Source organism: Ailuropoda melanoleuca, chromosome 15 (genome assembly GCF_002007445.2).
Source record: "Ailuropoda melanoleuca isolate Jingjing chromosome 15, ASM200744v2, whole genome shotgun sequence".
Classification (NCBI taxonomy): domain Eukaryota; kingdom Metazoa; phylum Chordata; class Mammalia; order Carnivora; family Ursidae; genus Ailuropoda; species Ailuropoda melanoleuca.
In genome coordinates this window covers 26,624,790-26,636,985 of record NC_048232.1, presented here as the reverse complement: position 1 = coordinate 26,636,985, position 12,196 = coordinate 26,624,790, and the positions used below count along the sequence as shown (strand labels likewise).

At 52.4% G+C, this 12,196-nt stretch overlaps 1 long non-coding RNA gene across 1 annotated transcript; it reads right to left on the bottom strand.

Annotated features, from left to right (window-relative positions):
* Positions 1–299: 299 nt before the first annotated feature.
* On the bottom strand, positions 300–5,555 carry LOC117796476. The gene is made up of 3 exons (XR_004621008.1): positions 5,252–5,555; positions 1,295–1,860; positions 300–544 (listed from the first exon to the last, which is right to left on the bottom strand). It is a non-coding gene; the product is annotated as an uncharacterized LOC117796476 (long non-coding RNA).
* Positions 5,556–12,196: the final 6,641 nt, after the last annotated feature.

The window sequence follows — 12,196 nt, the reverse complement described above, 5'->3', positions numbered from 1 at the left end:
TGGGGCTGCATGCTGAGCCAGCGTGCGGCCGCCTGACTCTGGGGCAGGCGTATGTCCCTAGAGCTGTGCCTTAGATCCAGCCCTGCATGCCACAGGTGTGTGAGATTAGGAAGCCACTTCATCTCCGCCCCTTTTCTGTAGCGTGGCAGCATCCGGTAGAAATCCAATGTGAGCTACAAATGCAGGCCACATGGGTGACTTTAAATTCTCTAGTAGCACCTTCGAAGTTAAAGGAACAGGTACGATTAATGAAGTTAAAGGAATAGGTACGATTAATTTTAATAATGTATTTCATTTAACCCAGTATATGAAAATAATATTTCAATGTGTAATACAAAAATGCTGAGCTATTTTACATTTGTGTTTTTCATAAAGCCTTCAAATCAGGGTGTAGTGTCCACTTACAGCACATCTTGAGACAGGCCACATCATAGGGGCTCCATGGACACTGGCCTGTGGTCAGCACGCTGGACAGGGTGGCCTGAGGCCTTGCAGGGTGTTAGAATCAGCTGGGGAGCGATGAAAAAATCACTATCACTCATGCCTGAAACAACACACAACAAACAAACATGGAGCCCAGGCCACATCGTATCAGTTCTATTCTATCAAAAGCCTGAGGTGATCACCAGATACCAAATGCCTAGTCCTTCCTCTCCCCCTTTCTAGTGTGTACGCTCATCCTTACCCCCCCCACACACACACACAGACACACACACAGACACACACAATAGGAGAGCTCCACGCTGTGCTCCACAGATGCCCCTCCTCTCTCCTGCACTGGCGGCCTCTTATCACTGAGCCTCCCGCCCCGCAGGCCAACTCCTTTGTTGCTGAGAAAGCTGGGAGGCCTAGCCACAGCCCTTTCCTCTCCTTACTGAGCTCATCCCCCGCCCTGGCCCACCCCGCCCCTGCGCCCGGAGGCTGGGGTGGGGTGTGGGGCGATTTTCAGGCTCCGAAGGCATTTTCTTGGTGGAGAGAGCCCCGCCTCCCAGCACAGGTGTCCAGGTGTGTGGCTGCCCCAGTGCCAGGGAGACCGTGCTGGAGGGGTGGCTGAGGGAAACCCCCATGTCTTTGGCCCCTAGGGCAAGAGCAAAATCCCACTGCCACCCCTTGTTTTCTGTAGGGAAGTGGACAGTAAGGAAAAGCAAGCACACATGCAACTTCTAGTCGCCCCGTGCAGGTTTGGGAAGAGAAGAGAGGCTTGGAGCAAGTCCTGTTTTCACTTAGGCTCTAGAAGGAAGCGTCTCCCCTGCCTGGTGTCAGGTGGCACCTGGCTGAGCCTCTGGTGCCTCACCTGCAGGATGGGACTGAAAACACTGCCGTGCTGGCCCTCAGGGCATCGAGGAGGCTGGAAAGGACACTCTGGCTCACCCTGGTTCGGAGCAGGGAGGGGCTGGGACGGCTGCCTTCCTTGGAAGCGGCCCGTGAGCCTGCGGGTTCCGCGGGTGGTGGTGGAGGACACAGGACTCTCGGGTCGGAGATGCAGGCCCGTGCTGCTCTTGGCTCTCGCAGGGCAGGGCAGCAGCGTCTCTTACGCCCAACCCCGAAGCCCGGTGTGCAGGGCTCGGGACAGGACCCAGCCGGGCCCTGCCCCAGAGGGATGCATTCTCCTCGTTCTCCTGCCCAGTGAACAGACCTGCCTTATGCGGAGACAGCGTGGCCTCTGTCTCCCCAGGCTGTTCACTCTGCACACACCCTCGGGAGGCTGGTCCCGAGCAACGTCAGGAACAAAAGCCGCGGGCTCTTCTGTGGGCACAAGGCACAGCAGGGCAGGAGACCCGTGGAGAGTTGTCTCCCCGCAAAGTGCTGTGTGAGGGGTGAGCGCACAGACATCCTGCTTCATTGACTCTGACAATTGCCCTGCGGGGAGGGAAGGAGAGACAGAAATCACCATTTTTTTTGCCACATCTCTGGCTTGGGAGCCTGGGGTAGGAAGAAGGTTAAGTATTTGCCCACAGCCACCCAGCCGCTTGGTGAACTGCCACATCTAACACTGAGAAGTCTCGACTCCAGGCCACTGGCAAGATGATCTCTCATTCATTCATCCCCACTACAATCTACAAATTGTAACACCCGGGAGCGCTCAGCAGTCACTGCCCTTAGAATATTCTGAAGCTTCCAAGGCTGAGCTCATTTGAAAACAGGTGATACGGGCACGAAATAACTAGGCTCTGTGCTGGGTTGTCAGAATGATTCCAGGGGCTGCCCTGGCCTGCCAACTTGGGTGTCAGAGGGATAAGAGAGAGCTCCCGGACACCCAGAACCATCGGGCCCCACGGGGGATCCGTGGAGAAGCCGCCTGGAAGGAGTGGGAGCAGCAGGCCTGTGGGGTGGGGGTCAGCCGGCACCCTCACACCCACACACCCATCTCTGCTCCGTCCTCAGGAGTCCTGCCCTGAGGGGTTCCCTCGGAGCTGCGAAGTTTGCCAGGCTCAAGAGGACATGTGGCCCCGAGACAGAGGTCTCTGCTTCCACAGATGCGGTGCCCGGAGGGGCTCTCGCTGCGCCCCCTAGGGGAAGGGGTTTGTGCAGGGCCAGCAGCCTGCGGGCTCGGTCTCTTCGGGGGGCCTCTTTCCAATCAGTCCTCCAGTATGACAGCCGATTAACACTGGCTGAACAGGCACTGGGACAAGCCCTTCGCATGCATCGTCTTCTTTAATCCTCACAAGACCCATGTCTGTGGTGACATGCTCGGGTCACATGAGTAAGTCACACAACTCCAGTTCATCAAAGGCCCATCCATGTATGCTTCCAGCCAAGGGCTTGTGGCTTCCCTTCCACGAAAGAAGTGGGGGGCCAGGAGCAGAATCCCTTAAAGGGCTTTCTTCTGCGCCAGCCCCTCTCAGCAAAGTTCCTCAGCCTAGATCTGTAGATGAGCTGCCCTGTGGGCTCTGTTGGCAGGAAAAGCTGCAGCCGTTGTCACATCCGGGAGGGACCGGGGCGCCGAGCATCTCTGTCCTTGGCATGAACGTACGCTGCCCTCTAGCGTTCAAAGGGCAGCAGGACACCTCCTCGGGGAGGGCCGCACCGGGCCGCCCCTGGTCTTCCCTGGAAGGACCCAACAGAGCCCCCACTTTCCCACTCAGAAGAACGGGCCCCTTCCCAGAGGGCTGTCCCACACTGACTGCGAGCCCCCCACCAGCCACCCTCTGCGAGCTCAGCTCTACCAGAAGGGATTTTTCTCTGGCAGGGACTCCTGTATGCCGTTTGCTACGGTCCCCTCGGAAGCCCCTTATCCCGATGGCTAATGGCAAGTGTTGATATTGAACTATTTTCAGCTTGGATTCCACAAACCTCAAATACACTTCCTGTTCTCTCCCGTGTCACCATCCCTTTAGAAACCTAGCTCCAGAGATCTGTACACTAAGGAATACATCAACTCCTCATGTTAGGATTTTAGAAAAATGTTCGTGAGTACAAAAAGCAGAGGAGCCCTCTCATCATCTTTTAGCCTTTGAAGAAGTGTAAGAGGACAAGTCTGAGTTCAACTTGACCACCGGGAACAAATGGGGGTGAGGGTGCGTGGGGAAACTTCCCAAGGCAGCAGGCCTAGGTTAATCTAGCACTTCCGTTTCCAGGGCAGGCGCAAGGTCAAAGGGCAGAGAGACAGTCACTTGAGTACACACCGTCTCCAGAAGATTCTTGATATTCCCGAAGGCCCTGACCTCTCAGGTACACGCCCCCCTCAGATGCAATGGTATATACATAAAAAACGTGATTAGCCCACGTCCCAGGCAGCAGCACTGCCATTGTCGTGGTGTGTGACAAGCGACCCCAGGCTCTTCAGGAACATACCCCAGTGAGCATTTGTTTTTCTCACACGTCTGTGGGTTAGCTGGGCTGACCTTACTTCAGGCTGTGGGTCTTCAGGTTGACTGGGGTGGCCGGCCTCTCCATGTCTCTCATGTTTCCAGAATGAGGGGCTGCTTAGGGCATATTCTTCTGGCAATGGGAGAAGCACAAGAGGGAAAACCCAACCATGTGAGCGCATTTCAAGTCTTTGCTCAGATCACATCTGCTGGTACGTCATTGGCCAAAGCAGGCCATGTGGCCAAGCCTCCAATCAATGGCAGGGATTTATTCTCTGCCCCCAGAGTGTGCACTGGGGAGGGGGGAGTGGAGATTAGAAAATAAACATTTGTTCAACTGTCATCCGAACAATTACACCCCTTTGGACTCTAACGTGCCTTGGACTTAGTCAGTGGGTGGGAGGCACCGAGCCATGGGGAGGTGGGTGCTGGCTGCCTCGCTGGTGGATGACCCCTTGCCCTGCACCAGCTTCGAACAGGAGGATTTATTTATGACCAGTTGCTACTCTTTGTAAAGGCCACTCAAGCAAAGGCAGAACTATGCAGGTCCACTTGGCAGAGGCTCTGGGATGGCCCAGTTTCCTTGGGCTCAGGGCTCTCCATCCAGGCAGGTGCTCGGCTTTGTCAAAACGGGGTTGCCCATGGAGACCCTACTCTGTGAGACTCCTGGCTTATCCCAGAGTCACTCCTCCAAACGGGTGGCCTGGCACAGCGTCTCTGATAGTCCGTGAACGAGGCATATTAGAGAGACCTGCTCTGGGAAGCCACAATTTATTTGTGCAAGAAAATGTTTTCTCTCACCGTATGCGATACCAGGATCTATGCAATGGTTCTGTGACCTTGACACTTCCCTGGGATAAGAACAAACCGAACCCCTCCACAGGCACCATCCCCTGGCGGCACCGAAACTTAATAAATGGTCTATTGTAAATGAAACAACAAATTCTACCAACTTCAGCTTAGTTTTTCTTCATGGGACAGCCTTACCTCTGTGGGTTGGATCTGAGCCAGAGATAATATGCGTGGAATTGTAACTCCGACGGGGAATCTTCTATGTAACAGACCTTTTTAAGAAAGACAGTCATTTAACAAGAGGGATAGACGCCGTGCAGCACACCACCGTGATTCGAATGCAGTGTTCTGTCCAAGTTCATGCGTGTAGGGTTTCCCGAAGGCAGAAATGACTCTCCTGACTGCTTCCATGTGTTCTTCCAGAGTCGAAGACCAAAACAGCAGACCCCATGGCAAAATTATGGAGCTGTCTGAATGAATCCTCCCAGGCCCCAGGCTGACATGTCTTCTCCTGATAGCAAACACAAGTTTCTCTTTGCTTTCTGACTTCCTTGCTCAGGTTCAAGGTCAAACATCCAGGATCAGTGTTCTCTTTCTGCTGAACAAATCACCTCCCAGCACAGCAGTTGAAAAGAACCAAACACACTTACCCTTTCCCATCGTTTCTGCCAGCGCGTGGGAGCCGCTGAGCTTGGTGGCTCCGAGGTCTCTGGTGAGGCCGTGCTCAAGATGTCAGCTGCCGTCTCTGGAAGATGTCAGCTGCCGTCTCTGGAAGGCTCCACTGGGGCGAGAAGGTCCCCTCCGAGGTTGCTCGCTCCCGTGGCAGGCAAGCTGGTGCTGGCTGTCAACGAAAGGCCTCAGCTCACCACCGCATGATGCCCTCCCCAGGGCCGCAGGGGCTTCCTTCCTGCCAGGGCAGCAGGCTTCCCTCAAAGTGAGGCAGCCGAGAGAGCAAGCTGGACACCACAGTGTGTTTTTTATGACCTAGCTTCAGAATCCGCACACCGTAAGTCTTGCAACATGCCCTCGGTAACAAAGTTCAGCCTTACTTAATGTGGGGGAGGACTCCATAAGCACAGGAATAACTTAGAGCAAAGATTACTGGGGCCATTTTGGAGGCTGGCTCCCCAGCCTCCAACTCATTGTCAGGGGCATTTCAAAAGAAATCCCTTTCTCCTGTTCAAATGGAAATTAATCTAATATCAATTATTGACACAGGCTCATCGAGTGATTAGATTTCAGGCAACAATCACATGGACCAGCACTGGATCTTATCCCTAGTTGTAATAAAAGGTATTTCCCCATATTGAAAGAACGCAGGCCTGCGCCAAGAGGGGTGGGGATGGACCAGGGCAGTCCATTTCTGCTGACTTTCATAAGGTCAGATGTGAGGGGAACCGGATGGGTCCTGGGGAGAGTGAACTGGGGTAGAGGCCACGTGGGATCAGCTGGCTTTCTCCAGAGGGGGTCCTTCCCTTGGCGCATTCTCAGGGCCCACCGTCAAGACAGGGAAGGGCCAGCCCCAGCCGTGTGGGGAGGACAGACTCCACAGCGAGCCATGCGGGAGGGTGCAGTCTGCTCAAGTCCTCTGCCCACCTTCCCCGCCCCCAGGACAGAGCTGGGACCTTCTTTGTGTTGCTAAGTCCCCACCGCCCTGAGTGTCCCTCCCCAGCAAGCCCCTTCCCCATCCGAATCCTAGAATCCCAATTACCCTGAGTTAATGCGGGCAACTCCGGCCCCACCCACCACCTCAGGATTCGGTTCAATTCACTGCCCGTTGTCTCTTCTTTCTCTTTTTAAACCCTTTCTTCTTTTCCCACGCAATCGCAATCGCAATTTGGTATAGAAAACAGATAAGCAGTGTGTGTCCCCATACACCCATACCCATAATCCCAGCTCCAGAGATAACAATTGTTAACGTCTCGCTGAAAACACGCCCAGGCTTGTTTTAAATGTTGGCTGCTTTATGGTGTTGACTCCCTGCTCTCCGAAAGTACACCACAGGACCTAATAGCCTCTCCTCCTCCCTTCCGTCTTACTTCCAAAGGTCTATTGATAACCTAGGTCGTCAAGATGTGCAAGGAACTGTGTTCAGTCCTGTGGATTCCCAAGACAGACATGACATAAACCCTCAGAAGCTTGTCCCCTAGGATGAAGGGACAGTGACATCTGACACTCTAAGTATGCTCCATCAGTCATCACGGTCAGTGCCTTACAAGAGAAATGCATCCCAGAGCTACCCAACCTGTCTTCGTCCTCTCGGGCTGCTCTCACAAAGGACCACAGACAGGTGCCTTATAAACAACAGGAATTGATTTCTTACAATTCTGGGGGCTGGAAATCTGAGGTTAGGGGGCCAGTGTGGTTGGATGAGGGCCCTCTCCTGGGTGTTAGACTTCTCGTGTCCTTAGGTGGCAGAAGGCACAAGGGAGCCCTCTGAGGTCTCTTTTATAAAGGTCACAAATCCCCTTCAAGGGGGCTCCACCCTTCTGACCCAATCGACTCCCAAAGGCTCCATCTCCCAATACCATCATCTTGGCCAATAAGCTTCAACATACAGATTTTGGGGGGATACTTTCAGACCATGCCACCCCCTTACGTGGCCATGTCAGGGAAGCTGTCGCAGGACCTGAAATGAAGGGCAAATGGACCTTGTCCAGAGAAGAGGAGGGGCTCCAAGCTAGGAAGGACAGAGAGAAACTGTGGTATCTGCCCTATTGAACCACTTCTGAAGACTCCAGAAGAGTTTCTCCAAGTGTCTGCGGGACGATGGGTGTGGGAATCACATGGCCACTCTTTAAAAAAGAAGTGTCCTAGTTTTCACACCAGACACCCTAAATCAGCCCCCCTTTTTCTCTTTTAACAATTGCAGGCACTGGGATACACACCCAGCTTTGAAAGCCACAGCTCTGGGGGCCACTTCTTGTGCAGATGGCCTGAGTTCTGCTGGAGCTCAGTCTGGTCATTCCAGAACCAACCCCACAGGCCCCACCTGGGCAGAGAGGTGTTTGTGAAGCCTGGGAGAGGGAGTGAAGGTTAATTACTGCATTTCATCAACCATGTGGGCACATCCCTGTCTCACATCTTAACATTTCTGAAATTGGGATGAACTTATAGTCAAAGGCAAGTAATAATTTAACTGACAGGATTTTCTTTCAAACAATTAATGGCATGTCCCCTAGGTTTGTCAGAATCCGGTGGTCATAGTTCCCTGCTGTCCCATAGCCTCTCCTCCCTTGCTCAGCCTAGCACACCCACCCAATCTGAGCTCAACATTTCCAGCCCTCTCGGGAAGACCCACCAGCGAGAGTTTTCTATGCCCTTTGGAATGTTCTCCACCATGCTGTTAGACCACATGAGCAGTGCCACCTGCCACAACTTTCTCCCCCTGACATCTTTAAGTGTTCTCTTGGGGCTCCTATTTCATTTTTGCCTTTAGTCATGAAGTCTGACATAAAAAATATAAGACTTTCAGGGGCACACCTTCTTCAATAGAGATATGTCTATAAATACAAATCTCCATTACCAGGAAAGGGGTTCAGGGACCTTTCCTTGCAATGTTTACAGGCTGAGATCATTAACTAGAAGGACAGAATATTCTGCTGTAAGACCTGCTATCTGAACTGCTCAGAGATCTGCTCTGGTTCCCTTGTGGTAAACTGTAAGATTTCTAAAACCACGAGTCTTGAGCAGGAAAGTATTGGCATAAGCCCTTCTTGGGACCTTTCCAGCAAGGATGAAGGAGCCATCCGTCTCCATGGCCATGGCCCCCAGCCCTCCCTCTGCCTCAGGCTCACCCACCAGCTGCCCCCCAGGGGGCTTTCTCCTAAGGACTGTTGGGACCTCAATGAAGACAGTCCAGAGTTCAGCCTGTGTCTCTGGGCAGAAGGTGTGATGAGTGTCCACAGGAGAGTGGACAAGGACGAACACAGTCTGTTGTTCTCAGAACCCAAAATCTGGTATCTCCACTCCTATGTTGGCCATTCACGTCTCCTCACATTTGCTCGTTGTAAGTACCAAGAGCGCCGACATGGCAAAACCATTTCCTTCACCTGAGCGTGCATCTCCTAGGACGCAAGGGTTTGCATTTATCAGACCCCAAGACTGCCCTGCAGGGGTAGTTATGTCTGGTCCTTTTGGCTTCATGGTTGCTCCCTAAAGGCACTATTACAAACTCTCCATTGGTGCCAACATGTTTAATCTTTCATGAGAATAAATCTTCAGTGCTGTTCGTGGAGTTCTGTCACAGAGCTTTCCATAGAGACCTGGAAGTCACAGGACGGCTCTGTATTGTGGCTGCCGAGCACCCATCCATCCTGGGGCTAGCAATGCCTGTAGGCGGTCTAACTGTGGCAGAGGCTGCTGGTTGCCAGTCAATAAAGATCGTTCTTCTCTTTATTACTAATAGAACTTTGATTTTATTCAGAACCACGTTAGAGCCCAGTTAGAAGGAACTACATTTCCCAGCCTCCCTTGCAGCTAGTTTGACCATGTGTCTGAGTTCCAGCAAATGGAATATAAACAAAAGGGCCTAAGATGCCCTGGGAGTCTTTTAAAGGAAGCTAACTCATTTGGAAGGAGCATCCTTCCTCCTGTCAGCTACCTGGAAAGTGTTCAAGATGGCTGGACCATAGTAGCCATCTTGGACCATAAAGTCACCTTGAGGATGGAAGCCACCGTGAGAAAGAGGCTGGAACAGAAAAATACAAGGAGTTGGCTCCCCAATCACCATGGTGCTGATGTTGCAGGATTTCTTTTCTTCTGGTGCCCGTGGTTCTTGGTTACACCACTTCGAAGAATGAAGAGGTAGACCAGACGAAGAGTGGTGGGCAGCAGACCAAAGTTTATTGAGTGATAGTACAAAGTTCCTTGAGTGGTGGGGGGTCAAGAGGGTTGCCCCTGGAGTTTCTAAGTCTAGGGGTTTTGATGGGCTTGTTGGCTGGACTGTTTTAATCTGATGAACCCTCCATGAACCTGTCACCCAATCAGGCTTTTGTCATCTACTTATCACATGAGAAAGGGCGGAGGGCTCCTTCCAGGGTGGTGTAAAATCCTTTTAAGGATGGTTTCCTTTTAGGGCATGAGGCGGGGATGGGGCTTGTCCCTGCCTGCCTTTCTTCCAACTATCCTGCATTACTGACACGGACAGCCTGCCTCCCGACTCCTTTGAAATGTGAGAGAAATCAACTTCATCTCATTTAGGCCACTGTTGTTTCTAATTTTCTGATGTAAGCAGCTGAATCTGATCTTAACAAATGCACTTGGTATTGTAAGCTGTTACCTTTGGGTTTCCTAGCTGGAGGATCATTGCCTCTTCCTCCTGGGAGGCCGCAAGCTAAGCTGAACAGCATGGACTTCAGGTTTGAATCCCTGTTCTACGGCTAGCCCCGTGCTGCAACTTTCATCTCTTCTCTGTACCTGTTTGTCTTTCGAAAAGTGATATGCCTTAAATTAGTGCATGCAACATACCTGTCACACTGGAGGGACCCCACAATGGTAGTTTCCTTGTCTTCCCCTCATCCCTGTGTTGAGCATTTTATATTTTATTTTTTTTTAAAGATTATTTATTGTCAGAGATAGGGAGAGCACACGAAAGCAAGCGAGCATGCACAAGCAGGTTCCGGAAGCGGCAGAGGGAGAAGCAGACTCCCCACCGAGCAGGGAGCCCAATGTGGGGCTCCATCCCAGGACCCTGCGAGCATGGCCCGAGCCGAAGGCAGACACTTCACCAACTGAGCCACCCAGGTGTCCCGAGCATTTTGTTTTAAACATTCAAAAGAAACACTAGGTAACTGCACATTTGAGTTTCTCTCTCCAGAGGCTGACCCTGTCATCAGAAGCGGAGAAGCACCAGTAGGGTTAGGCTAGGTAAAAACAGCCACAGGGAGTGTGGCGGGCGCAGGCCAGAGGGAGCGGAAAGAAGCAGCGACTGGAGTCCCCCTGTGATCTGGTAGAAACCTTCTCACTCGAAGCACAGCGGGACTCTCTGGCTGAAACCAAACCAGAGGTCCACTGGGCCTGGGGAGGGCGCATGCTCCCAGTTTTCCATGGAGCTGTTGTCCCCCCAAGGCTAAGCGCTGGGGTGACTGGCAGCATTTCCAGCCTGCGGAACAGGAGCTGACCACCTGGGGAAAGACTCCTGTGTGGGGTAGAAGCAGAAAGGCCAGCTTAGCTGGTGAGGCACAAACATCTCCAAACCCAAGTGCATTTAAAAGGACCCAGAGCAAGCCGACTGTGAGAAACGTGCTCTCTGGGGATGCTGGAGATGAATGCTTCGGGCTGCCAGCCAGGCCCATAAACACCCAGTGCCCGGCTCTAACAGAAGAAAAATAGGCTTGGGAGAATTCAATACTGTCAGTCTCTTGGCTGGTTCTGAACTACGGCAAGGGGGAGAGGAGTAAGATAAGTGACTGGAACGGGGAAACAGACCACCCTGGTGAGAGAAATAATGGCAGGGCTCCCAACCCCCGCGATGACCTGGTCCTCAGGCCGGACAGCTGTAGTTTTCACATCATTTTACTCTTGAATCCTTCTGGGGGGGCAAAGACCCTATGGACGTCTAATTTTGCCAAAAAAATAACTATATAATCTTAGAGTTGGAAGAGACCGGTTAATTTAGTTCAATCCCACTTCTCCACTTGTGAAGTGTTCCAGAGAGAGCAGGGGAGGTGGCCAGACTCACAGCTAGTTAGTGCAGTCAGGCCCGGGACGGGTCCCCCGATCCCCAGGTTGTGTGTTTCATCTTAGAGCATTGATTTGGTCAAGGGACTTCTTTTTCAGTTTTATTTTCTTATGTGGATTCAATTACCAACCAACTGGGAATAGCTCTTACTTTAAAACCCGCATTTGAACATGATCCGAAATTTCAGACTACTGAGAGGGCCCTGGAACCCTCGAGTGTGGAGATCCCCACACGTGGGGCCAAACAAGGAATGAGGGCAAGTCTGCAGAAGCGAGTGGGGAAGAGAAGGAGCTTAAGCTGGAAAGAAGGACCAAATCATTTTTTAAAACTCAGAAACAACAGCTTCCAGGTTTCCTGGGCTACTAGAAACAAATCGAGGGCCTGCCGGGATAACGAATTTGCATCTGCTTCCGGAACTGGGATGCTGGAAACAAGGAGGTGAATCCCTGTAAAAGGACGAAGGCCTGCCTGGCTTTTCAAACCTACAAGCTCCGCAGACAAGCATTTTCCCCGCACCCTGTAAGGTACAGGTCTACCTCCATTTTCCATTCATTGAACACCCACAATGTGGGCCTTTCTAGATGTTTGGTTCTTATATTCAAGGAGTAGGAGAGGCGGATGAGGCAAGCAGAGACCGGGGCGGGGACACCGGCGAGGCCACTTGGCTAATAATGGAGCCCAAATTCAAACCTCGTCCCCAGATTGACCACAGGTCTCTTTCTACCCTGTAGTGAGTCTTTGTGGGAGATGGAAGGAGAGCTTCAACACCCAGGAAATAGTGGGGACCAAGGGGTGCTGGAAGTCCTTGGACGGCCCGTCGCGGTGTTACGACACCATCGGAGCGGCAGCCAATGTGGGGACCAGCCCTGAAGGCTCACGGGCAGCTCCTGCACCCACAGGCGAGGACAACAGA